We start from the raw sequence: 26,299 nt of genomic DNA, 5'->3' as shown, positions 1-26,299 counted from the left end.
GCCGGTGGACAGGGCCTGTTTCAATCCTGTCTTGCTGGAAATGAAAATGACCTTTTATGGGCTGATGGTGTTACTGCTCGGTGGCCTAGTTTAATTAGATGTCATTTTTTAAATTATTGCGAGAAGCTTTAAGTGATCACATGAACCTAACAAATAATGCTGACCTAAATTGAATGTAGGCCTAATGGCGAATTCCTTTGGTACGCCATTGGCACAGGTTCATGAGGCGTCCACATATATATGGCTAATTGGCTTTCCCAACAGGTCTTTAGTTGGGGGATGTTACTATTTATTGCAGGTAGACAAGTAAAGTGCAACTTTGCGTAATAAATAGGCCTACCGTAGGTTCCAACATGAAGATGGTGCTCTACACAAGCATTTTCCTGTGAGAAGTGTATGCTCTCTCCTCCCACCTGTGTTGCGTTCAGAACGACAGAACGGTGTGCAACATTGAATTCAACATGAATGGTACTGTAGTGAACAACCAGTTGAAAAACATTGTAATTACGGTGGCTAAGGTTGCAAATTTTTGAAGTTTACCAGTAAGCTACCAGAATTGTGGTCTCTTTCAAGGATTTTATGTAATCACAAGACATCTAGTGCCCTTTTTGGGTACTTCAAATTATCACAGGTGTCTAATCATGTCTGGCCTACTGTGTGGCCTTATCACATGTAAAAGCATTAAATAGTACCCTCAAAACACCAGTCTCAACGTCAACAGTGAAGAGGCGACACCGGGATGCTGGCCTTCTAAGCAGAGTTACTCTGTCCAGTGTCTGTATTCTATTGCCCATCTTAATCTTTTATTTTTATTGGCCAGTCTGAGATATGGCTTTTTCTTTGCCCCTCTGCGTAGAAGGCCAGCATCCCGGTGTCGCCTCTTCACTGTTGACGTTGAGACTGGTGTTTTGAGGGTACTATTTAATGAAGCTGCCAGTTGAGGACTTGTGATGCGTCTCTTTCTCAAACTAGACACTCTAATGTACTTGACCACTTGCTCAGTTGTGCCCACCACTCCTCTTTCTATTCTGGTTAGAGCCAGTTTGAGCTGTTCTGTGAAGGGAGTAGTACACAGCGTTGTACGAGATCTTCAGTTTCTTGGCAATTTCTCACAAGGAATAACCTTAATTTATCAGAAGAAGAATAGACTGACAAGTTTCAGAAGAAATTTCTGAGTTTCTGGCCATTTTGAGCCTGTAATCGAACCCACAAATGCTGATGCTCTAGATACTCAACTAGTCTAATAAAGGCCAGTTTTATTGCTTCTTTAATCATCACAACAGTTTTCAGCTGTGCTAACATAATTGCAAAATAGTTTTCTAATGATCAATTAGCCTTTTAAAATGCTAAACTTGGATTAGCTAACACAATGTGCCATTGGAACACAGGAGTGATGGTTGCTGATAATACGCCTATGAAGATATCCTTTTTCTTTCTTTATCTGCCGTTTCCAGCTACAATAGTCATTTACAACATGAACGTCTACACTGTATTTCTGATCAATTTGATATTTTAATGGACAAATTTTTTTTTCTTTCAAGTAAAAAAAACAAGTACATTTCTAAGTGACCCCAACATTTGAAGGGCAGTGTGTGTAGATATATATTCTTTTTGACACCAAAGTCCCTTATACTACTCACCACTGCGACCTGTATGCGCTCGTTGGCTGGCCCTCGCTTCATATTCGTCGCCAAACCCACTGGCTCCAGGTCATCTATAAGTCTGTGCTAGGTAAAGCCCTGCCTTATCTCAGCTCACTGGTCACCATAGCAGCACCCACCCGTAGCACGCGCTCCAGCAGGTGGTCACCCCCAAAGCCAATTCCTCCTTTGGCCGCCTTTCCTTCCAGTTCTCTGCTGCCAATGACTGGAACGAACTGCAAAAATCACTGAAGCTCGAGACTCATATCTCCCTCACTAACTTTAAGCACCAGCTGTCAGAGAAGCTCACAGATCACTGCACCTGTACATAGCCCATCTGTAAATAGCCCATCCAACTACCTCATCCCCCTACTGTTATTTATTTATTTTGCTCCTTTGCACCCCAGTATCTTATCTCTACTTGCACACTCATCTTCTGCACATCTATCACTCCAGTGTTTTATTGCTAAATTGTAATTATTTCGCCACTATGGCCTATTTATTGCCTTACCTTCCTTATCCTACCTCATTTGCACACACTGTATATATCTTTTTTCGATTGTATTATTGACTGTATGTCAATTGACTGTTTGTTTTTTCCATGTGTAATTCTGTGTTGTTTGTGTCGCACTGCTTTGCTTTATCTTGGCCAGGTCGCAGTTGTAAATGAGAACTTGTTCTCAACTAGCCTACCTGGTTAAATAAAAGTGAAATAAAATAAAAAATATATAATTGTTAATTATTTTATTATGTCAACAAATGTATTTGTTGTCAATGTTTTGGAGTCAAACTGGTGGCAGTTGTGAAGAAAGTAAATAGTTGGAAAAGTTGCAGAGTTAATTGAATGTTTATGCTATTGTTGATTGGACAGTTTTTTTAATTAATTTGGCTATTTTCTCTTGAACCATATGGTATCTGATAGAAACTCAGGGACAATATTGACACATAAATTAATACTATATATGAATACATACAGCTTGGGTGAAGGCCTTGTCTGCGTTAGCATTGGACCCAACACAGAACCTTCGACATTGGAAACAAAATGTCGCATCTGCAGCAACCGAGCATTGCAGCCACTCTCTTCCTATGACCAGTTGTTATTACTTGAACACAAAAAACATTTCCCATGTCGAAAGTTCTGTGTTGGGTGCAATGTTAACGCAGACAAGGCCTTCACCCAAGCTGGGTATTCTAACTGGAAGCATGTGATTGATTGTACCAAAGGATTCGCTAGGCATGGATCAAGCAAGGAGCATTTGAAAGACAAGGAACTAGCCAAGGTGTTTAGCGTCATACCCTACAATGCAACATACAAGTCACACGATATTCAAAATGAAATCATAGGGCTCATGAGTGGGGCGTCCACAGCTACATGTGAGAACTCATTTTCCACCTTAACACCCCCACACCATTACACCTCCTCCTCCATGATTCACGGTGAGAACCACACGTGCGAAGATCATCCATTCACCTACTATGTGTCTCACAAAGACACAGAGGTTGGAAGAAAAAAATCTCAAATTTGGACTCATAAGATTAAAGGACAGATTTCCACCGGTTTAATGTCCATTACTCGTGTTTCTTGGCCCAAGCAAGTCTATTCTTATTATTGGTGTCCTTTAGTAGTGGTTTCTTTGCAGCAATTCGACCATGAAGGCCTGATTCACGCAATCTCCTCTGAACAGTTGATGTTGAGGTGTGTCTGTTACTTGAACTCTGTGAAGCATTTATTTGGGCTGCAATCTGAGGTGCAGTTAACTCTTATTAACTTATCCTCTGCAGCAGAGGTAACTCTGGGTCTTCCTTTCCTATGGCGGTCCTCATGAGAGCTGGTTTCATCATAGCGCTTGATGGTTTTTGCGACTGCACTTCAAGAAACTTTCAAAGTTCTTGAAATCTTCTGTATTGACTGACCTTCATGTCTTAAAGTAATGATGGACTGTCGTTTCTCTTTGCTTATTTGAGCTGTTCTTGCCCTAATATGGACTTGGTCTTTAAACAAATACGTTGTCACAACAAAACAGACTGGCTCAAATGCATTATGGAAAGAAATTCCACAAATTAACTTTTAACAAGGCACACCTGTTAATTGAAATGCATTGCAGGTGACTAGCTCATGAAGCTGGTTGAGAGAATGCCAAGAGTGTGCAAAGCTGTTGTAACGGCAGCCTTCCTCCTCTTCGTCTGAAGAGGAGGTGTAGCAGGGATCGGACCAAGACGCAGCGTAGTTCGTGTTCAACATGTTTAATAAAAGACGAAGCGTGAACACTACACAAATACAAAATAACGTGGCAAAACCGAAACAGTCCTATCTGGTGCAGAGAACACAGAGACAGAAGACAACCACCCACAAACCCCAACACAAAACAAGCTACCTAAATATGGTTCCCAATCAGAGACAATGACCAACACCTGCCTCTGATTGAGAACCATATCAGGCCATACATAGAAACGGACAAACTAGACACACAACATAGAATGCCCACCCAGCTCACGTCCTGACCAACACTAAAACAAGGAAAACACAAAAGAACTATGGTCAGAACATGACAGCTGTCATCAAGGCAAACGGTGGCTACTTTGAAGAATCTGAAATATAAAATATATTTTGATTTGTTATAACACTTTTTTAGTTACTACATGATTCCATATGTGTTATTTCATAGTTTTGATGTCTTCAGTATTATTTTACAATGTAGAAAATAGCAAAAATAAAGAAAAATCCTTGAATGTGTAGGTGTGTCCAAACTTTTGACTGGTACTGTATATTTATTTTACTAAGTTTCACTACCCAAAAAGCTGTTGAAGAACAGTGCACACTATTTTGGGGAAATCTATCATTCAGTACAAACCGTCACGCAATGTAGTGTAGTGACCTTAATCAATCACCTAGCAACCTCATCAAGAGGTTCTGTCCTCTTGGGGGTTGGCTTCACAGTCGCTGGACACGGAAATGTGTTCAGTAGAAATAAATATACACAATATGTAGAAACCAGCTCCTCCTTCACCAGGGACCGACTAGCCAGCAGATCTGACCCACTGCTTAACGCTTTACTAGGGTCGGACAGGCTTCCTGTGTAGATTATGAGACAATTTATGCTTAATCCGGAAATGTGGTCGTAGACTCCATATGGAGGGTGTGACGCAATTCCTGAGCCTCCGGAGGCACGCAGAGGCCAAATTGAGCCCCGTACCGCATCGCTGTGGGCCTCGGAAATGTTGTAACAATGCGGAGGGCTCAGTATAGGTTGGTTGACAGTAGATGGGGGCGGGAGGTCCTGTATAAACACAAACTCACTTCATTGGAAACTTCCTTCACAACAGTTCTGCTAACAGCTCTGTGCTGCTCTTCGAAGCGCAATAAGTATGAATGTCCTGACTTCTGCAGAGGTCGTATAACTGTAAATGCTGCACGTCCAATGTAGACAATGGATAGACCGTGCAGCGCCTTTAAGACATGTGGAGCCAGCGCAAGATATGTCTCGGAAAACATTCCTCAATCCAGGGATGGGAAATGCATTGTACTCTGAATTGTCTGATTATCCAAACTGTTGCACTGAGAAGATTGAACAAATGTGCTGTCATTCAATCTTCTTGGTGTAACAATTGGAATAATGGGACAATTCAAAAGTATCAAATCAAATCAAATATATTTATATAGCCCTTCTTACATCAGCTGATATCTCAAAGCGCTGTACAGAAACCCAGCCTAAAACCCCAAACAGCAAGCAATGCAGGTGTAGAAGCACGGTGGCTAGGAAAAACTCCCTAGAAAGGCCAAACCTAGGAAGAAACCTAGAGAGGAACCAGGCTATGAGGGGTGGCCAGTCCTCTTCTGGCTGTGCCGGGTGGAGATTATAACAGAACATGGCCAAGATGTTCAAATGTTCAAAAATAACCAGCATGGTCAAATAATAATAATCACAGTAGTTGTCGAGGGTGCAGCAAGTCAGCACCTCAGGAGTAAATGTCAGTTGGCTTTTCATAGCCGATTATTAAGAGTATCTCTACCGCTCCCGCAGTCTCTAGAGAGTTGAAAACAGCAGGTCTGGGACAGGTAGCACGTCCGGTGAACTGTTCAGGGTTCCATTGCCGCGGGCAGAACAGTTGGAACTGGAGCAGCAGCACGGCCAGGTGGACTGGGGACAGCAAGGAGTCATCATGCCAGGTAGTCCTGAGGCATGGTCCTAGGGCTCAGGTCCTCTGAGAGAGAGAAAGAAAGGGAGAATTAGAGAGAGCATACTTAAATTCACACAGGACACCGGATAAGACAGGAGAAGTACTCCAGATATAACAAACTGACCCTAGCCCCCTGACACATAAACTACTGCAGCATAAATACTGGAGGCTGAGACAGTACAATGCATTTCTCATCCCTGGATTGAGATATTTTTTCCGAGACATATTCCGCGCCAGCTCCGTGGTGTCTTAATCTACACAGGAAGCTTGTCCAACCCTAATGCAGCTGTAAGCAAGCGGGTTGGATCTGTTGACTAGGGACTGATCTAGAGCAGATAAGATGCTTCGGCCCACCACCGGTAATATCAGAACTCTGGGTGACATTATAAGGTCCTACCGAGATTTGAACTCGGATCACTGGATTCAAACTCCAAAGTTCTATCCATTACACACTAGGAATGGATGACAACATGGCAGCTGAATTTAAGTTAATAAAAGATGGTCACAGCAACATTCTATTTCCTGTATTAAGAACAAAACTACTCTACTGTTTGACATTTTTGATTCACCTGAGTAGTATTAAGTTCAAAGCAATGATGTGCAGTAGCTCAACAGCGGTTAGCCATCAGAACCCGCTTGGTTACAGCTGCACTCGGGTCAGACAGTCGTTTAATCTTCTTGGTGTAACAGTTGGGTTAATGGGACAATTTGGAGTTCCATGCCTTTCTCATCCCTGGATTGAGGTACATTTTCCAAGACATATGTCTCGCCGCATCCGAGGTCTCTTAATCTACACAGGAATGCTGTTCGACCCTAGTGCAGCTGTAAGCAAGGGGGTCAGATCTGCTGGCTAAATAGTAGTAAACCATATCAAAGATTATGCATGCGCATGCGAACAACCTAGATAGCTAGTTTAGCTCTTCCATGCTAAATTTGCACTGCAAATGTGAATAGATGCACAATAGAGTTGCTATACAAATTAAAATTAGTCTGAACTAAAATATTGTTAGCCTGTTTCTATACAAAATATTAATATCATGATGCCAGTGTTTGAAGTGAGGTGTGAAAGTGATTGAATCCATTTTTCATCATCCTAGTCCCTCTCCATGGCACTGTAGCAGGCTAGACCTTTAGGCCATTGCAAAACATATACACCAAGAACTATTCGGAATAGGCCTGCCAGTGATGGTAAGTGCTGTCCCTTTACAACACACCTAAGTGCCATTGCTGCTATATCTGGCAAGTGTTGCCATTGATAATATAAATATTATATCAGCTTTGAAGTGAATGTTAGCAATGGAAGACTAGTCAAACAAATTCAGAGAAGATGCTATTTCACAGTTAGTTGAGCTCCAAGATGTTTATGAGTGCACACACTCTCTGGCCGTCGGAGAGACAATGGAAAACAAGGCACCTCACTCAATGTTCTTGTCATGACCATAATAGGTAACACAACCTGCAAACCTGCCCTTACACCACCATCACCATGGGATCACTCTCTGCAGGGTTGGGTAAAAGCGGATGTTTCCGTTTTTTAGGGATACAGTACTTTCAAACTAACTTCCGTTTCCCCTAAAAAACGGATATGGGGACTCCGCTCAGGTGTCTTTTTATGCATGCTACCATGGGATTGACCAGTACTCAAGGACAACATTTGATGAGTCCCATTTGGGTAGCTTTAGATTAGCTGGGTTGACCAGACAGATAGTGATCCAATTGCAGCAAGAGACTATCTGTCTGGTCAACCAGGCTAGGGCAGCTTATCATAGGGCCCATGCTTCAGCTTTTACGGGACCCGAACTGAAAATATTGTCTGGATGCTCATCAGTCAGCATTAAGAAATTAGGTACACAGAACCCTTTCAAAATCTCATGCTCATCTTCTAGTCTCGGGCCAATTTTTCCATAAGACAAAATGTTCCTCTTCTAATTTATGTGGATTGAGTGACATAAGATTATGCTATTATAACCCTCTAAACTGACAAAACTGTTAGTGTTTTCTAGTAGGACACAAGACAGAGATGAAGATCATCATGTCAAAACAAGAACATGCCGGATGGACGCTGAGTAAATCTGTAGGCTCTAGCGCTCTCTGGTGGTAGTAACCTAGACTCAGACTTATATTTATAGTCATAGCGAAACCAGCTGCTATGATTGAGATATTTCTAAACAAGACACTTACTAAGGATACATTACATTGATCGCCGAAGGCTTACCATGTACATGACAATCGTGTGCATGTACATGACAATAGTGTGCGTTTGGTGTGCGTGTCCATACCACCCAAATGCATTTGACCTCTTCACAATTCACCATTAAGGTCAACCACATGGGCTGCGTTTACACAGGCAGCCCAATTCTGATCTTTTTTTCCCACAAATTATTCTTTTGACCAATCAGATCAGCGCTGAAAAACATCTGATGTGAAAAGATCTGATGTGATTGGTCAAAAGTCAAATAAGTGGAAAAATATCAGAATTGGGCTGCCTATGTAAACACAGCCATGGCAGAAGCAACATGTGGCCAGAAATCAATTACTGCATGTCCCTGTAAATTAGAATCTTTACAGGGGACATCTACAGTCTTCAAAACGTGTAGTTCTTTATTATCTCCTGTGCATCAGAGGCAGGGGCGCAACTTTGGTTTTAGACATAACTATTTCTTATTAAAAAATTATTTATCCTGTGGGATAAACACTCCAACCAGTCTACCCGACCGCTCGGCGGCGTCTGCATGGTCCTAAAGCACACCGTTGCCTCGTTTTGTATCACATTCCAATATATTTTTTTCATTTTATCTTATAAAAATGTTTTACCCCTTTTCCTCCACAATTTCATGGTATCCAATTGGTAGTTACAGTCTTGTCCCATCGCTGCAACTCCTGTACGTGTCCTCCGTAACACAACCGTGCCAAGCCGCACTGCTTCTTGACACACTGCTTGCTTAACCCGGAAGCCAGCCGCACAAATTTGTCGGAGGAAACACCATCCAACTGGCGACCGTGTCAGCTTGCATGCGCCTGGCCCGCCACAGGAGTTGCAACAATACGATGGGACAAGAACATCCCGGCAGGCCAGACCCTCCCCTAACCCAGACGACGCTGGACCAATTGTGCGCCGCCTCATGTGTCTCCCGGTCGCGGCCAACTACGACACAGCCCAGGATCAAACCCAGATTTGTAGTGACGCCTCTAGCCCTGCGATGCAGTGCCTTAGACCACTGCGCCACTTGGGAGGTTCTCATAAAACTGGGGGGGACAAAAATGCAATTTCAGAATGTGGGGGGGACAGAATGTATCTGAGACAATCCTTAATCTGATTTGAGCTAAGACCCTGATGAGTGTTAATCAACATTTTTGCCTTATTGGCACCTCCTACTAGACCCTTTGCTAATCTGCATTTCCAACCTGTCACCGGGATGCTGGACATGTTAAGTGTGTATTGTTACTGTCTCCTCTCATCCATTTGATTAACCAGAACAAAGCTGTCTTGATCTGCCCCCACAGCCGACACCTAGGAATCCCAGGGCTCTTACAAAGCCCACAGACTCACAATAAGACATTCAGACAAGGGCAAACCATATCCACAATGGACCATAAGCAGACGACATGGGCTGCGTTTAGACAGGAAGACCAATTCTGATATTTTCTCCACTAATTTGTATTTTGACCAATCACATCAGGTCTTTTCACATCAGCACTTTTTCAGAGCTGATCTGGTTGATCAAAAGACCAATTATTGAAAAAAGATCAGAATTAGGCTGCCTGTCTAAATGCAGCTACAGAAACACCTTCAGGTCTATTCCCAATGTATACATTTACTTGTAGTGAAGACTTCTATATCTATTGAATGTACTTAGACATACACTTACTATAGATTAATCACACGTCAGTGAACTGCCAGCGACTAAAAATGTTCTTAGAAAAAGCCATGGAACTGTAATTGCTGTCCAGAGAATCTCAAATTGGGATGGAGCTACATAAAGAGCTCATATTCAAATTGTGGATGGTAATGAATGATGGACTTTCTCATTCCCCCTCCCTCCCTCCCTCCCTCCATACATCCATCTCTCTCTCTCTCTCTCTCCCTGGACACACCTCAATAGAGCAAACAAAAACAATCCTTTTTGTGGGATTTTGGTACAGGGAACAGTTTGTGGACTTAGAATGTTAGCTGTGTCAAGTTAGGTCGAGAGCAACCCTAACCCTAACAGCTTTAGAGATTTATTGCAAGCCGGGCTTCAGTAATGAATGAGGAGTATTTGTGTTGCATAGTCTCAATAGTGCTCTTGTCAAATGTACCATGCCTATGTGGCCAGCGGGGTGTGAGGATGCATATCTATTTTCATCATGGGTGAATCGGTCATGCCGATGTATACTGTATATGGAGGACTTCATAGGCCTGTGAGCCCATTCTTGCTTTTTAGGATCAGAGGTGGAGATAATATGGTATCTGATTCAGCTGGATTTATTGTTTGTTTGTAGTTGACATTGTAATCTCATCCTTTGAGTAAGTGGCTATTGTGAATTTGGCTCTTGTTTCATCTAGTCTGTAAATAGTGAATTGTAACAAGAGACAGACCAGTCTCTATTGAGAATCAAAGGTGTAGTACAAGAAAGAACGAGACAACCATTTCACACTCATTTGAACGATTTAAGAGAATTTGCAAACACGATCATATTTGACAGATATGTCTACCAAGGAACTCAACTATTAAAAAATATATATATTTCACCTTTATTTAACCAGGTAGGCTAGTTGAGAACACGTTCTCATTTACAACTGCGACCTGGCCAAGATAAAGCAAAGCAGTTCGACAAAAACAACAACACAGAGTTCACCAAACGTACAGTCAATAACACAATAGAAAAATCTATATACAGCGTGTGCAAATGTAGTAATAACTATCACAAAACATTGCTACAGTAGCAATAAGTGTAAAGGGGAGGTTGTCAGAAGATGAGAAAGATAGACATAGACACAGGGAAAAAGAAAGGCCAGTGGCCTCCAGGGGGAGGAAGGGGGAGGGAAAAGGGACAGCTAATCTGTGACGTCTGTTACATAAGACCTACTACTTGGGCACTGCAAATTATGCCAGAACTCTGGTAGGTCGCAGTCATAAGGAGGCCACCTCCAAAGGGCCCCTGTGACATAAATAGCAACGATGGACACACAGTTAGTCAAACATTTACTCATCTCGGGCAAGAAGCTAATAGCGTTGCCTGGAGAGTTTCACAAGGCCTGTTTACTTATTTTACGAACCGCCATTTAAAGATTGGACGAGTCCACATTGCATCACTGGTTTGGCAAAGAGGCCATCTCTCTTCTGTGCTGTAAACAACCAGGGTAAATAAGACAGCAGAGTGCTGTTGTATTTACTTGTGTTCGGTCAAGTTGTGATGGGAGCCCTCTTATTTTACCTCTCTGTCTCATCTTCCCTTGTACTTTTCAAGGGCAGTGTCAGCAGGGTTTGGCAGGGAAGTGTGTAATTTTCTAAGTATAACCCTGGCTAAGGGGGTAGTTGGACATGGGTTGCCAGTTTATGTTTGCTTTTTTAAATTGGATCCAAACACAGGCTCAGACGTACAACCCAAAGTCCTCCTGTAGCAGCTCAACTCTTCCTTCCTACCTCTGTCTATTCTCTCTTTCTCTGCAGGAAGGAAGTCTCAGGAGAAATGTGAAGCCGACTACAGTGTTGGGAGGAGTAGGTGACGTCTGAAGGTCCAGCAGGATGACATGCTGTGATGCCTCATCATAAATCAACCCTAAGGAGAACATGTCTGACTATACCATATAATCTCATCTGCATAAATCAGGGCCGTTCAAAGAGCCGACCATCTACAATAACAAACATAATGGTCTGCATCTAGCTTGGATAATAACTTTGTGTTATTCCACCTGTAGCCTTGATAACTACTGTTTAAATGTTGTTCTGTTCAACTGAGCTATATTAAACCACCTATTCAGAACAGATTTAGATGTTCCATGATCACAGTTATGAGAGGCTATGGTGCCATGTTAACTAGAGACCATTCTTCTCAGCTGTTGCAATGTTTCTGAAAGTGCATCTGACAGGGTAATGATATCCCACTTTATTGTTTCTGTGTCACAAATCTCACTCTGTACTATAAGGGATAAAGGTATTTGGTTTACTAAACATTTGTTTTTAGAAGAAAATTAAACATAACTGCGGTTTGAGTTACAAGGGTGCCCTAGCAAGCAGGGCAATCCCATAACAAATCGGGGCACCCCCATGAGATAATGTATGCCCATTTCTTTCCACACGCCCATTAGTCTGTGTGGCAGAGGTCAAATGATTGGGAAATATTCAAAGTTGGTCAAACGTTTTACGTGCACCGTCTAGACTCAATGTGCAACAAATATCCTGCATAAAATAAATGTCTTTATTTATTAACATTTAAACATATCCTGATTACTCCTCATTTCATCTTTCACTCAACAATGTATTTTATTTCCTATGGAAAAGAGCTAGTACAAAATGACAGTATATCAACAGCATGTGCTGCCAATGCATGTTAATAAGAACATGTTAATATGAACATGTGCAAACAGAGTATATATCAACCTCCACACCCAAGTGACAACCCACTGGGCACAAACTGGTTGAATCAACGTTGTTTCCACGTCATTTCAACAAACAAATTCAATTTGATGTTAAATCAATATGGAAAATTGATTGGATTTGCAAAAAATCATCACTACAAAGACCTTTTTGGGAATGTTTGTCTATTTTTCACCCACTTTTTTTACCTTCATCCAATGACATTGTTAAATGTTATGTTGATTTCACATTGAATTCACATTAGTTCACATCTCAATTAAATGTAAATCAAAACTAGACGTTGAACGGATGTCTGTGTCCAGTGGGAAGCGCTAATCAATTCAAAACAGAAAAAACTTACACACTAGGGTCTATGATTGACATGTCTCTTTCATTTCCACTCTCTCTTTTGTTCTCTTCGCTATATGTTTTTCCAGGGACGGTCACATGTTCTGTGTGCTCCTTAACCTCTGATCTGGGGTAGTTCTCACATGCATGGTGCTGTGCTGTGTGTCCAACCCCTCCCTTATCTCCACACAGAGCCAAGTGGGGCAGAGGTGGAGGAACAGCCAGGGCAATGGGGGTCGGGGACGTGTTTTTTCCCAGGGTCAGTTGTTGTGCAACACTTGACATTGATCTGGGGCTGATGAGCAATGACACTGCAGTTTACTGGTGTTAAACAGCCGTACAACATGCCTTCTTCCTTTTCACTCTCTGCTGTGCCTCGATTCTCTAGTAATACACACATTGTTGTTGTTTCCCTTTTTCTCTGGTGCATTATGAGTCGTCCCACCTCCTCTCTCTCCTCTTTTCCTCCTGCTACTCCTCTTTTCATCTCTCTCACTTCTCTGTATGTCTTTCACCCAACCAATCATTTTACTGCAGTTAATAAGGAACCTGCATGTAGTATGTTGCATCATTGTACATTCCAGTGTTCTACAAAACAATTACAGTTTCTCTGTTGATATGGCCCAATGTGTAGTGGGTTAACAGTTGGAACAAAATATGAATCAACACTCATGAAATGGGCTTTATGTAGCGGCTGGCTGGATATAGACTTAAGTCGGAAGTGTACGTACACTTAGGTTGGAGTCATTAAAACTCGTTTCTCAACCACTCCACAAATGTCTTGTTAACAAACTATAGTTCTGGCAATTTGGGTAGGACATCTACTTTGTGCATGACACAAGTAATTTTTCCAACAATTGTTTACATACAGATTATTTCACTTATAATTCCCTGTATCACAATTCCAGTGTGTCAAAAGTTTACATACACTAAGTTGACTGTGCCTTTAAACAGCTTGGAGAATTCCAGAAAAGGATGTCATGGCTTTAGAAGCTTCTAATAGGCTAATTGACATCATTTGAGTCAATTGGAGGCGTACCAGTGGATGTATTTCAAGGTCTACCTTCAAACTCTTTGCTTGACATCATGGGGAAATCAAATGAAATCAGCAAAGACCTCAGAAAAAAATATTGTAGACCACCACAAGTCTGGTTCATGCTTGGGAGCAATTTCCAAACGCCTGAAGGTACCGCGCTCATCTGTACAAACTATAGTAAGCAAGTATAAACACCATGGGACCACGCAGTTGTCATACCGCTCAGCAAGGAGACGCTTTCTGTCTCCAAGAGATGAACGTACTTTGGTGCGAAAAGCAAATCAATCCCAGAACAACAGCAAAGGACCTTGTGAAGATGCTGGAGGAAACAGGTACAAAGTATCTAAATCCACAGTAAAACGAGTCCTATATCGACATAACCTGAAAGGCCGCTCAGCAAGGAAGAAGCCACTGCTCCAAAATCGCCATAATAAAGCCAGACTACGGTGTGCAACTGCACATGGGGACAAAGATCGTACTTTTTGGAGAAATGTCCTCTGGTCTGATGAAACAAAAATAGAACCGTTTGGCCATAATGACCATTGTTATGTTTGGAGGAAAAATGTGGAGCCTTGCAAGACGAAGAACACCATCCCAACCGTGAAGCACGGGGGTGTCAGCATCATGTTGTGGGGGTGCTTAGCTGCAGGAGGGACTGGTGCACTTCACAAAATAGATGTCATCATCGGGGGGGGGGGGGGGGATTATGTGGATATATTGAAGCAACATCTCAAGATATCAGTCAGGAAGTTAGAGCTTGGTCGCAAATGGGTCTTCCAAATGGACAATGACCCCAAGCATACTTCCAGAGTTGTGGCAAAATGGCTTAAGGACAACAAAGTCAAGGTATTGGAGTGGCCATCACAAAGCCTTGACCTCAATCCTATAGAAAATGTGTGGGCAGAACTGAAAAAGCGTGTGCGAGCAAGGAGGCCTACAAACCTGACTCAGTTACACCAGCTCTGTCAGGAGGAATGGGCCAAAATTCACCCAATTTATTGTGGGAAGCTTGTGGAAGGCTACTCAAATTTTATTTTACCAGGTAAGTTGACTGAGAACACGTTCTCATTTGCAGCAACGACCTGGGGAATAGTTACAGGGGAGAGGAGGGGGATGAATGAGCCAATTGTAAACTGGGGGTTATTAGGTGACCATGATTGGTAAGAGGGCCAGATTGGGAAGTTAGCCAGGACACCGGGGTTAACACCCCTACTCTTACGATAAGTGCCGTGGGATCTTTAATGACCTCAGAGAGTCAGGACACCGTTTAACGTCCCATCCGAAAGACAGCACCCTACACAGGGCAGTGTCCCCAATCACTGCCCTGGGGCATTGGGATATTTTTAGACCAGAGGAAAGAGTGCCTCCTACTGGCCCTCCAACACCACTTCCAGCAGCATCTGGTCTCCCATCCAGGGACTGACCAGGACCAACCCTGCTTAGCTTCAGAAGCAAGCCAGTAGTGGTATGCAGGGTGGTATGCTGCTGGCAAAATGTTTGACCCAAGTTAAACAATTTAAATGCAATGGTACCAAATACTAATTGAGTGTATGTAAACTTCTGACCAACTGGGAATGTGATGAAAGAAATAAAAGCTTAAATAAATAATTCTCTCTGCTATAATTCTGACATTTAACATTCTTAAAATAAAGTGGTGATCCTAACTGACCTAAGACAAGGCATTTTAACTCCGATTAAATGTCAGGAATTGTGAAAAACTGAGTTTAAATGTATTTGGCTAAGGTGTATGTAAACTTCTGACTTCAGCTGTATAGGCCTAAATGTCAATTATAACTGTCAAAATAAAGGAAACACTTTTATTTATTTTTATTTCACCTTTATTTAACCAGGTAGGCTAGTTGAGAACAAGTTCTCATTTACAACTGCGACCTGGCCAAGATAAAGCAAAGCAGTGCGACACAAACAACAACACAGAGTTACACATGGAAAAAACAAACATACAGTCAATAATACAATAGAACAAGTCTATATACAGTGTGTGCAAATGAGGTAGGATAAGGGAGGTAAGGCAATAAATAGGCCATAGTGGTAAAATAATTTCAATTTAGCAATAAAATACTGGAGTGATAGATGTGCAGAAGATGGATGTGCAAGTAGAGATACTGGAATGCAAAGGAGCAAAATAAATAAATAAATAACAGTATGGGTATGAGGTAGTTGGATGGGCTATGTACAGGTGCAGTGATCTGTGAGCTGCTCTGACAGCTGGTGCTTAAAGTTAGTGAGGGAGATATGAGTCTCGAGCTTTAGTGATTTTTGCAGTTCGTTCCAGTCATTGGCAGCAGAGAACTGGAAGGAAAGGCAGCCAAAGTAGGAATTGGCTTTATGGGTGACCAGTGAAATATACCTGCTGGAGTGCGTGATACGGGTGGGTGCTGCTATGGTGACCAGTGCGCTGAGATAAGGCGGGGCTTTACCTAGCAGAGACTTATAGATGACCTGGAGCTAGTGGGTTTGGCAATGAATATGAAGCGAGGGCCAACCAAAGAGAGCATACAGGTCGCAGTGGTGAGAAGTATTTGGGGCTTTGGTGACAAAACGGATGGCACTGTGATAGACTGCATCCAATTTGCTGAGTAGAGTGTTGGAGGCTATTTTGTAAATGACATCGCCGAAGTCAAGAATCGGTAGGATAGTCAGTTTTACGAGGGAAAGTTAGGCAAGCATGAATCAAGGATGCTTTGTTGCAAAATAGGAAGCCGATTCTAGATTTGATTTTGGATTGAAGATGCTTCATTTGAGTCAGGAAGGAGAGTATATAGTCTAACCAGACACCTAGGTATTTGTAGTTGCCCACATATTCTAAGTCAGAACTGTCCAGAGTAGGACGGGCGGGCAGGTGTGGGCAGCGATCGGTTGAAGAGCATGCATTTAGTTTTACTTGCATTTAAGAGCAGTTGGAGAACACGGAAGGAAAATTGTATGGCATTGAAGTTCGTCTGGAGGTTAGTTAACACAGTGTCCAAAGAAGGGCCAGAAGTATACAGAATGGTGTCGTCTGCGTAGAGGTGGATCAGAGAATCACCAGCAGCAGGAGCGACATCATTGATGTATACAGAGAAGGGAGTCGGCCCGAGAATTGAACCCTGTGGCACCCCCATAGAGACTGCCAGAGGTCCGGACAACAGGCCCTCCAATTTGACACACTGAACTCTGTCTGAGAAGTAGTTGGTGAACCAGGCGAGGCAGTCATTTGAGAAACATGAGAAACAAGAAGAATGTGGTGATTGACAGAGTCGAAAGTCTTGGCCAGGTCGATGAATACAGCTGCACAGTATTGTCTCTTATCGATGGCGGTTATGATATCCTTTAGGACCTTGAGTGTGGCTGAGGTGCACCCATGACCAGCTCGGAAACCAGATTGCATTGCGAAGAAGGTACGGTGGGATTCGAAATGGTCGGTGATCTGTTTGTTAACTTGGCTTTCGAAGACCTTAGAAAGGCAGGGTACTATAGATATAGGTCTGTAGCAGTTTTGGTCTAGAGTGTCTCCCTCTTTGAAGAGGGGGATGACCGCGGCACCTTTCCAATCTTTGGGGATCTCAGATGATACAAAAGAGAGGTTGAACAGGCTAGTAATAGAGGTTGCAACAATTTCGGCGGATAATTTTAGAAAGAGAGAGTCCAGATTGTCTAGCCCAGCTGATTTGTAGGGGTCCAGATTTTGCAGCTCTTTCAGAACATCAGCTGTCTGGATTTGGGTGAAGGAGAAATGGGGGAAGCTTGGAAAGTTGCTGTGGGGGGTGCAGGGCTGTTGACCAGGGTAGGGGTAGCCAGGTGGAAAGCATAGCCAGCCGTAGAAAAACGCTTATTGAAATTCTCAATTATCGTGGATTTATCGGTGGTGACAGTGTTTCCTAGCCTCAGTGCAGTGGGCAGCTGGGAGGAGGTGCTCTTATTCTCCATGGACTTTACAGTGTCCCAGAACTTTTTGGAGTTTGTGCTACAGGATGCAAATTTCTGTTTGAAAAAGCTAGCCTTTGCTTTCCTAACTGCCTGTGTATATTGGTTCCTGACTTCCCTGAAAAGTTGCATATCGCGGGGGCTATTCGATACTAATGCAGTACGCCACAGGATGTTTTTGTGCTGGTCAAGGGCAGTCAGGTCTGGAGTAAACCAAGAGCTATATCTGTTCCTGGTTCTACATTTTTTGAATGGGGCATGCTTATTTAAGATGGTGAGGAAAGCACTTTTAAAGAATAACCAGGCATCCTCTACTGACGGAATGAGGTCAATATCCTTCCAGGATACCCGGGCCAGGTTGATTAGAAAGGCCTACTCGCTGAAGTGTTTTAGGGAGCGTTTGACAGTGATGAGGGGTGATCGTATGACCGCAGACCCATTACGGACGCAGGCAATGAGGCAGTTATCGCTGAGATCCTGGTTGAAGACAGCAGAGGTGTATTTGGAGGGCAGGTTGGTTAGGATGATTTCTATGAGGGTTCCCGTGTTTACAGATTTGTGGTTGTACCTGGTAGGTTCATTGATAATTTGTGTGAGATTGAGGGCATCAAGCTTAGATTGTAGGATGACTGGGGTGTTAAGCATGTCCCAGTTAGATCACCTAACAGCACGAGCTCTGAAAATAGATGGGGGGCAATCAATTCGCATATGGTGTCCAGGGCACAGCTGGGGGCAGAAGGTGGTCTATAGCAAGCGGCAACGGTGAGAGACTTGTTTCTGGAAAAGTGGTAGAAGAAGTAGAAGCTCAAATTGTTTGGGCACAGACCTGGATAGTAAAACAGAACTCTGCAGGCTATCTCTGTAATAGATTGCAACTCCGCCCCCTTTGGCAGTTCTATCTTGTCGGAAAATGTTATAGTTAGGGATGGAAATTTCAGGGTTTTTGGTGATCTTCCTAAGCCAGGATTTAGACACAGCTAGGACATCCGGGTTGGCAGAGTGTGCTAAAGCAGTGAATAAAACAAACTTAGGGAGGAGGCTTCTAATGTTAACATGCATGAAACCAAGGCTTTTACGGTTACAGAAGTCAGCAAATGAGAGCGCCTGGGGAATGGGAGTGGAGCTTGGCACTGCAGGGCCTGGATTAACCTCTACATCACCAGAGGAACAGAGGAGTAGGATAAGGGTACGGCTAAAGGCTATAAGAACTGGTCGTCTAGTACATTCGGAACAGAGTAAAAGGAACAGGTTTCTGGGCACGGTAGAATAGATTCAAGGAATAATGTACAGACAAAGGTATGGTAGAATGTGAATACAGTGGAGGTAAACCTATGCATTGAGTGACGATGAAAGAGATATTGTCTCTAGAAACATAATTTAAACCAGGTGAGGTCACCGCATGTGTGGGAGGTGGAACTAAAGGGTTAGCTGAGACATATTGAGCAGCGCTAGAGGCTCTACAGTGAAATAAGGCAATAATCACTAACCAAAACAGCAATAGACAAGGCATATTGACATTAGGGAGAGGCATGCGTAGCCGAGTGATCATAGGGGTCCAGTGAGTTGCTTGGATGGCTGGAGACACGGCGATTCAGACAGCTAGCCGAGCCGGGGCTAGCAGGCTGGAAGAAGGGCCTTAGATGGACGTCGCGACAGAAGAAGTCTATTGTAGCCCCCTCATGCGGTTATTAACTGGAATTGGAGCAAGTCATCTAAACCAAACAATGGACGGAGGTAAAAGAAAACTTTGAAAAAACCCTCAAAGTGAATTGTCCCAATTATCGAGAACAAACAGAATGATTCATCAACAGAAAATAAGAAAAAGAATGCCTGGACTACCATTTGTAATGAATTGAACTCTAATAAAGTTTTAAAAAATTAACAAAAGGATGCTACAATAACTTCAGACAAAATGCTATATTTATTGTTGCCTGACTTTTACAAATCACTTTGAAATGTTAGTTTTCTTGCGTAATAACACAGTGGGGCCTAAATGTATTTGTGACAGTAACAAACTCCTGAGTGGCGCAGCGGTGTAAGGCACGCCTATGGCATTGCAGTGCCATAGGCGTCACTACAGACCCGGGTTCGATCCCAGGCTGTGTCGCAGCCAACCGGGAGACCCATGAAGTGTCGCACAATTGGCCCAGTGTTGTCCGGGTTAGGGGAGGGTTTGACTGGCCGGGATGTCCTTGTCCCATCGTGCTCTAGCGACTTCTTGTGACGGGCGACTTTGGTCGCCAGCTGTACTATGTTTCTTCGCACATTGGTGCGGCTGGCTTCCGGGTTAAGCAAGCAGTGCGGCTTGGAGGGGTCGTGTTTTGGAGGACGCATGGCTCTCGACCTTTGCCTCTCCCGAGTCCGTACGGGAGTTGGGACAAGACTAACTACCAATTAGATATCACTAAAAAGTAATACAAAAAAAATCTATATTGTTTTTTAAATGTAACAAAACAATATCATACATAATTACGAATCATTTCTATATTATCTTGTATTTCTAAGGTCCTGTGGAAAAACATAAAAATAAACTAAAAGAAGACAAATGCTGTTGCTCATAGGGAGTGTTTCAAGACTGGTGGCTGACCCCCTAGTAAGACCACAGACAGGTCAGATTGGGGACCATTCCAATTCTCATTTGGTAAGAAAAATTAATTCAACATGTGCCATCCCTGGACTGCAGGGAATACGTAATGTTGTAAGTCATCTCTTGCACTCCCATAATAAAACATAATGTAAGGAACTCAACTCTTGAAGAAATAATGTTCTCTAATGCAGCAATGTAATAATTTTCTAGAGGCAGATGATCACCTTAGATTGTAGGGGACAAGACAGGATGAAGGGCAAATCACTACATCTGCAGCAGCCAGGAGGGAAGATTTTGTCACTATCCCGGGCTGGAGGACAAAGACAGAAGCTGAGCATGCATGAGAAACTGACCATGGAATTTCATGAGTGCAAACTAATGTATTTAAAAGAAGAGCATGACATGAAGATGCACATCCTTCATGTTGAGTTGGCTATGAAGGAGGAGAGAAACATGAAGCAGCAGTAGTACCAATCTTCTTCTCAAATCAGCACCAGTTCGGGGTCCCGATATTTCCATTTGTGACGAAAAATGTTTTGGATATTACTTGTTTCAATCACCTGAGCTATCTTTGTTGGGAGAAGTGCTGCATAGCAAAAGCATCTCTGCAGGCGAGTCCATTTCTGTCATTCTCTGCCTCAACCATGAGAACATGGGGGTCATCCTCATCTTCAATGCGAGGATCTGGGCAGCCATGCTGTTTGAGGTAATTGTGAAGCACTGCTGTTGGAATTATGACAATGCAGCATCTTCTTGGTAGAAAGCGCAATGTGTTTCTGAGACACTGGAAATTACTCTTCCATACACCAAACGTGCGCTCCACTACACCCCAGGTGCCGATATGAGCTTGGTTGTAACGTTGTTGCTCAGATCCTATTACATGAAGATGAGCCTTCCCCTAAGAGTCAGATGAAAGCCTTGGCTCAAGCAAACAAATTATGTCAGCAGCATTTTCTTTGTACATACGGAAATTGTCACAGAAATGTATTTCATCAGAATCTTTCAGTGGGTTGCTCCTGTCTATAACTGCCTTTCTGCCTGGCCTTGGTGGTGCTCTGTGATCATCATTGAAAGTCCAGGTAGTCAATTTTCCTCCATTGCCAAGGTCAACCTGGGGACCAACATCCATTCATCTGAAGTTTAACCTGCCTCTGGCCAGGTTTCATTTAAGGCTTCACTTAAATCTAGATTAAGGCCATTTCAGTTAGTCCAGTTTAAAAGTGCAATTTAGTCTATGATTAGGCTTAATCTGTGTCTGCAAAACCGCCCCTTTATGTTGGTCTTTCCTTTATTTTGGCAGTTACCAGTATTTTTTCACATGGTTGATTATGTGTTTATTACCAGGACGATTTGTGTTGTATTGTTTTTCTCTGTACTTTATCTCAGAGGAAGGGTTATACGTAGATAGGTGAGAATCCTTTTCAGACAAAGCTGCTGCTTGTTAATGTTCCTCAAATAAGTGGAAATTGTCTATCAAACATTTCCCTTGGGTTAAGTGGGCTGGGAACTCACCCAAGCCGCCTACATGCCTGTATAAAATGAAGTCAGCTTTTGTAAATAAGGCATAATGCAGCAAGAGGTCACAATAAGTGTTAGGAATATGTCATATCATTGATAATTAAATGGTAAATGATTACTTTTATAGCGGATAGAGCCTCTATTTCAATTCATTTTAAACTTACTACATTCACCATGAGTTCAAGTTCAAGACTGCATTCATAGACTCATGGGCCTGGTCAGTGAGCTTTTATTTGCTTTTCCAGCTGGACTCACTGTGGCTCTGGGGCTTTTTAAATAGGACAGTCTGGGATATGTGCCCTTGTGGTGAACACAGTAAAAGCAGAACAGTAAACATGATGGACTGAAAATTGCAAACGTCCTTTGTGCATCATCCTTTAATACACATTTCACTCACCATCAAGAGCACTGGGCGAACGGCAATTTCCACCAATGGAGGTGAATCCAGAGAATTTGTGGCTTGTTTATGTTCCAGTGGAGTCTGCATTCGGGAGAGAGGATGCCTAGTGTATGGAGGGGGTGTGAGCATGGGGTGGAATTTGAGAGGGAGAGAGTGTCTCCTGTTCCTCAGTTGCACTGTGTTTACACAGTGGACACACCCCTGACCCAGGCACCACCACACACCCCCATGCCTCACTTCCCCCACATACACTGATCCGCCCCTCAGACACAAAGCCACAGGGATGGCCTAGATTCCTGCACGTGCAGACGCAGGCACATAAAGGCACAGGGAAAATATTACACATGCCTGTTCTGTTGCACATGCAACCCACATACCTTGCCAGATATTCATTTACATGTACACATAGCACAAATGGCGCTCACGCCAGATTCACACACTCCATCATATGCTGTGTGTATGAGCATGCTGAAAGACTAGACTACTAACCATTGCCTACACATTCACACGCCCACACAAGGTATGCAGACAAAGCTTAATGCGGTCACTGTTACACACTGAGCCCCCTCCTCCACACCCCCTCCTCCACACTACACACTTCTCACCATCTGCAAAGTGCTTTGTGAGGAGAGTTCTGGTAGGTTAGATTTGAGAGACACACCCAGGTCGCAGGAAACCGTCCGAGTGGGGCCCATGTGACTCTACAACAACACCACTTTCCAACGCGTGATGAGTGAGCATGTGTCCTACTGTTCACAATATGTCTTTGAGGAACCACTTGGTGCTATAAAAATGCTAATAGCCTACTGGTCAAAGATGTGGCTCTGGTTTAAAGGTCTGAAATTCTCCATTATTTGTAAGTGAAACTAACCTACCCAAGCTCAGCTCGCAGCCTCACACATGATCACTGACAGACAAAGAGGTCTGACAGTCATTCCTTCAGACTACCTCCAGAAAGGCATGTGCCCTAAATTAAGCTCTAACTCAACAACACTGGGCTGCATACAAAATCAGTTTCCCTAACCTCTTGATCCCCCTCCTCTTCGGGATGTGGCATTCGTTTTCAATGCAGAGAGGAAGAGAGGCTTTGATGCAGCCTTTGACGATGTATAATTCATAACCAGAAACACTTTACATTTTTGTATCCACATTGTTAATGTCTCTTTCTTGCGATAGAATCATAGCTCACTGTAGAAAAACAACAACATTCTCCAATTCTCCTTTCAGTCATTATGAGAAATCTCCAAATACACATAATTCCAAACTTCACAACAGCCGAATTGTTCAGCTCTTAGCTGGTTTTCTATGACGTCAGGACACACCCCTATATGGCAGGGGTGCATCGTCTTCAATAAATTCCGAGGAGTTCTATTCGACCAAAAAGATGAGACTGTCATGCTCCTGCCCAATAAAAAGATAGATTATTCTTACATGTTTGTTATGATTGGTTGCTTGTGGTGATATACTTACAGATATGCCTTTCTGCTGAGCTATGGGGCGGGACAACGCAGAAGTGGTGGTCGTAGCTATTTATGGGTAGATTAAAGATTTACCTCCGTACGGATTAATGTAAGTTGTTTTACTAATAAGCTTACGATTTGGTCTATATAACATGCAAACGTTTTAAATACATTTGATTATGATGCACTGACTTTTAGTAATATGTGTTTTGATGCGTTTGAGACTGAACAAATGGTTCGCTTTGCTGGCGCTTCGCAACTGCGCGGGTAGCTCGCGGCATTTTAGCCAGCTAGTTTGTTAATATTTTAACATGCTGACAATGTAGTTAGCTAATGTAATTTTACTGCGTTTAATTTGGTAATGTTGGTGAATAGTATTATTATATACTTTACGAGATACTTAATATGGCTACCTAGCTATCATGCTACAATATTACTTGTTAGCGAGTTATACTCCTAACGTTAGCTATTTTGTTCTGCATAATACATGTTTTGATTTATCGTCTTTATTCATAGCTAGCCGGTTACGTAAGTTGTGTGATTCATTGCCATTTCTTTCAGTTTAACACCAGAAAAGTTTCCATTGAACGAAGAATACGTTCACCAGCTACCAAACATTTGGAAAATTCTCGACCTGGCTTCAAGTTTAACAGTCCCCGAGACCCTACCCAGCAAAGTAAAGAAACGTGACATGCCACATCAGGTATGAACATAGCTTTTTAGCAAGTTTGCATAATGCTAGTTAACAAACGTTAGTCACAAACTCGATTCATCCACCACAGCAGGGACTGTGATGCAGCTAGTTGAGGAACGCTCAACTCCTTTTTCTTATCGAGGCTGAATTGAGTTTTGATATCTGGTCGCGGTATTTGCTAGCAACAACATTCAGTGCGGTCACATGCACGCAAAAGCGATTATTTTGTATAGTCCGATTATTATAATAGTTAGATTAAAACGTTTACTTACTTTGCAAGAAGAACCTAATAATCATTTTTACATGAACACATCTGAAATCAGGTTACCTGATGGCAATCTGATAAATGCAGAAAATAGTGCTGAGTGATAAGTGCTTTTTGGTTTCGGTTCGATATTTTTTTTTTTAAACATCAAATGCATTATGTGGGTTGAATGCTGTAACAAGACAGAATAAAACGGTTAATAAAAGTCCCATGATGGTAGTGACCGCTCATTACTGCTTATCACTTATTAACCGTTTATTCACATTACTTAATTCAATTCTTTTAGTTGTGTATATTATATTTGTTTTATTCACTGACTATTTCATTCCAAGTCATCTCATATATATATAGAAATGCTGCCTATGCTATCTGACAAAATCACTTTTGTAGTTCTTCAAAGTAAATGAGGCATACTTTTATGACTGCTGAATACCAACTATCAATCACTTAGATCATGTATTTTCAAGTAGATGCTTTCGGCACTAGCAGAAAACTGGCAATCAAAATAAACGTTCCACCACAGCGAACATGTTATTTTTGCTAAGCGTATTTTATTCTGAGTTTGTATATATAAAGTTTGTATGTGCAAACTACTTCTAAGATGCATGCATTCAGTTCCTAACACAGTTAACTCACGCTGAAGAGGGGGGCTCGCTCGGCTGGTGCTAGCACACGCGCAGATCAAATGCACCGCTGGTACGCCGATTTAAGGTCATTACGTGTCGTAATCATTTCGAAAGATTGCTCAAAAAACGAGGTGTTTTAATCCGCGAATGCTCTCGTAATTTGACTTTACACAGATTAATATGTAACTTTTTGGGGACCTGAGCAAATTCATGTAGAAATGTGACTTATCGATCTGTCATTTTCATTGAAAGCAAGTCTAAGAAAAGGTACATCTGTTCTACCTTCCCATTCTTAAGTTTTGTTTTTGCATCTTTTAGTTTCTGTTTTATACACCAGCTTCAAAAAACTGAAAAATACAATATTTTGGGTTATTAAGATATTTTACAGCGATTTTAAATGATACAATGATTCTTTACATTTGTTTTCTCACAAACTGAAATTAGGCTAACTATTTTAATTTTAGCAACTAGGAAATGGCAGTGGTTTTCTGCCTAGTGTACCTTTTTTAAGATAAGCAGAGTATGGTGTTTACATGACTATTGTATATTCGATTTAATATCATTTTTATTGGGTAAACTTACTAATTGTAAACCTACTTATTGAGTTACTATTACATTTACATTTACATTTAAGTCATTTAGCAGACGCTCTTATCCAGAGCGACTTACAAATTGGTGCATTCACCTTACTATCAGTCGATCCTTGTGAAAATGTCAATTCTGAAAACAATTGTTTTTCCTGTACAACTGCGGTCCTGCTGAAATTATTTTATTTTTTAAATAAAATATTACTCCCTTTTTTTCCCTCCCCAATCTCGTGGTATCCAATTGTTGGTAATTACTATCTTGTCTCATCGCTACAACTCCCGTACGGGCCTGGAAGAGACGGAAGGTCGAGAGCCATGCGTACTCCGAAACACAACCCAACCAAGCCGCACTGCTTAACACAGCGCGCCTCCAACCTGGAAGCCAGCCGTACCAATGTGTCGGAGGAAACACCGGGCACCTGGCTACCAGGTTAGCACGCACTGCGCCCGGCCCGCCACAGGAGTCGCTGGTGCG

At 42.4% G+C, this 26,299-nt stretch overlaps 1 protein-coding gene across 3 annotated transcripts in view; it reads left to right on the top strand.

The window, feature by feature from the left end:
- The first annotated feature begins 23,655 nt into the window (after positions 1 to 23,655).
- Positions 23,656 to 26,299, top strand: part of LOC129829969 (vitamin D3 receptor A) — an 88,285-nt gene continuing 85,641 nt past the window's right edge. For 2 of the 3 annotated variants that reach the window (XM_055892041.1, XM_055892036.1), the window contains exons 1-2: positions 23,656 to 23,761; positions 24,214 to 24,355. The gene's annotated coding sequence lies outside the window, so the exon portion shown is untranslated. The remainder of the gene's footprint in view (positions 23,762 to 24,213; positions 24,356 to 26,299) is intronic. The other variant, XM_055892039.1, reaches the window with a different exon arrangement.

This window comes from Salvelinus fontinalis, chromosome 31 (genome assembly GCF_029448725.1).
Source record: "Salvelinus fontinalis isolate EN_2023a chromosome 31, ASM2944872v1, whole genome shotgun sequence".
NCBI classification, from domain to species: domain Eukaryota; kingdom Metazoa; phylum Chordata; class Actinopteri; order Salmoniformes; family Salmonidae; genus Salvelinus; species Salvelinus fontinalis.
This window is presented reverse-complemented; position numbering and strand designations above follow the sequence as displayed.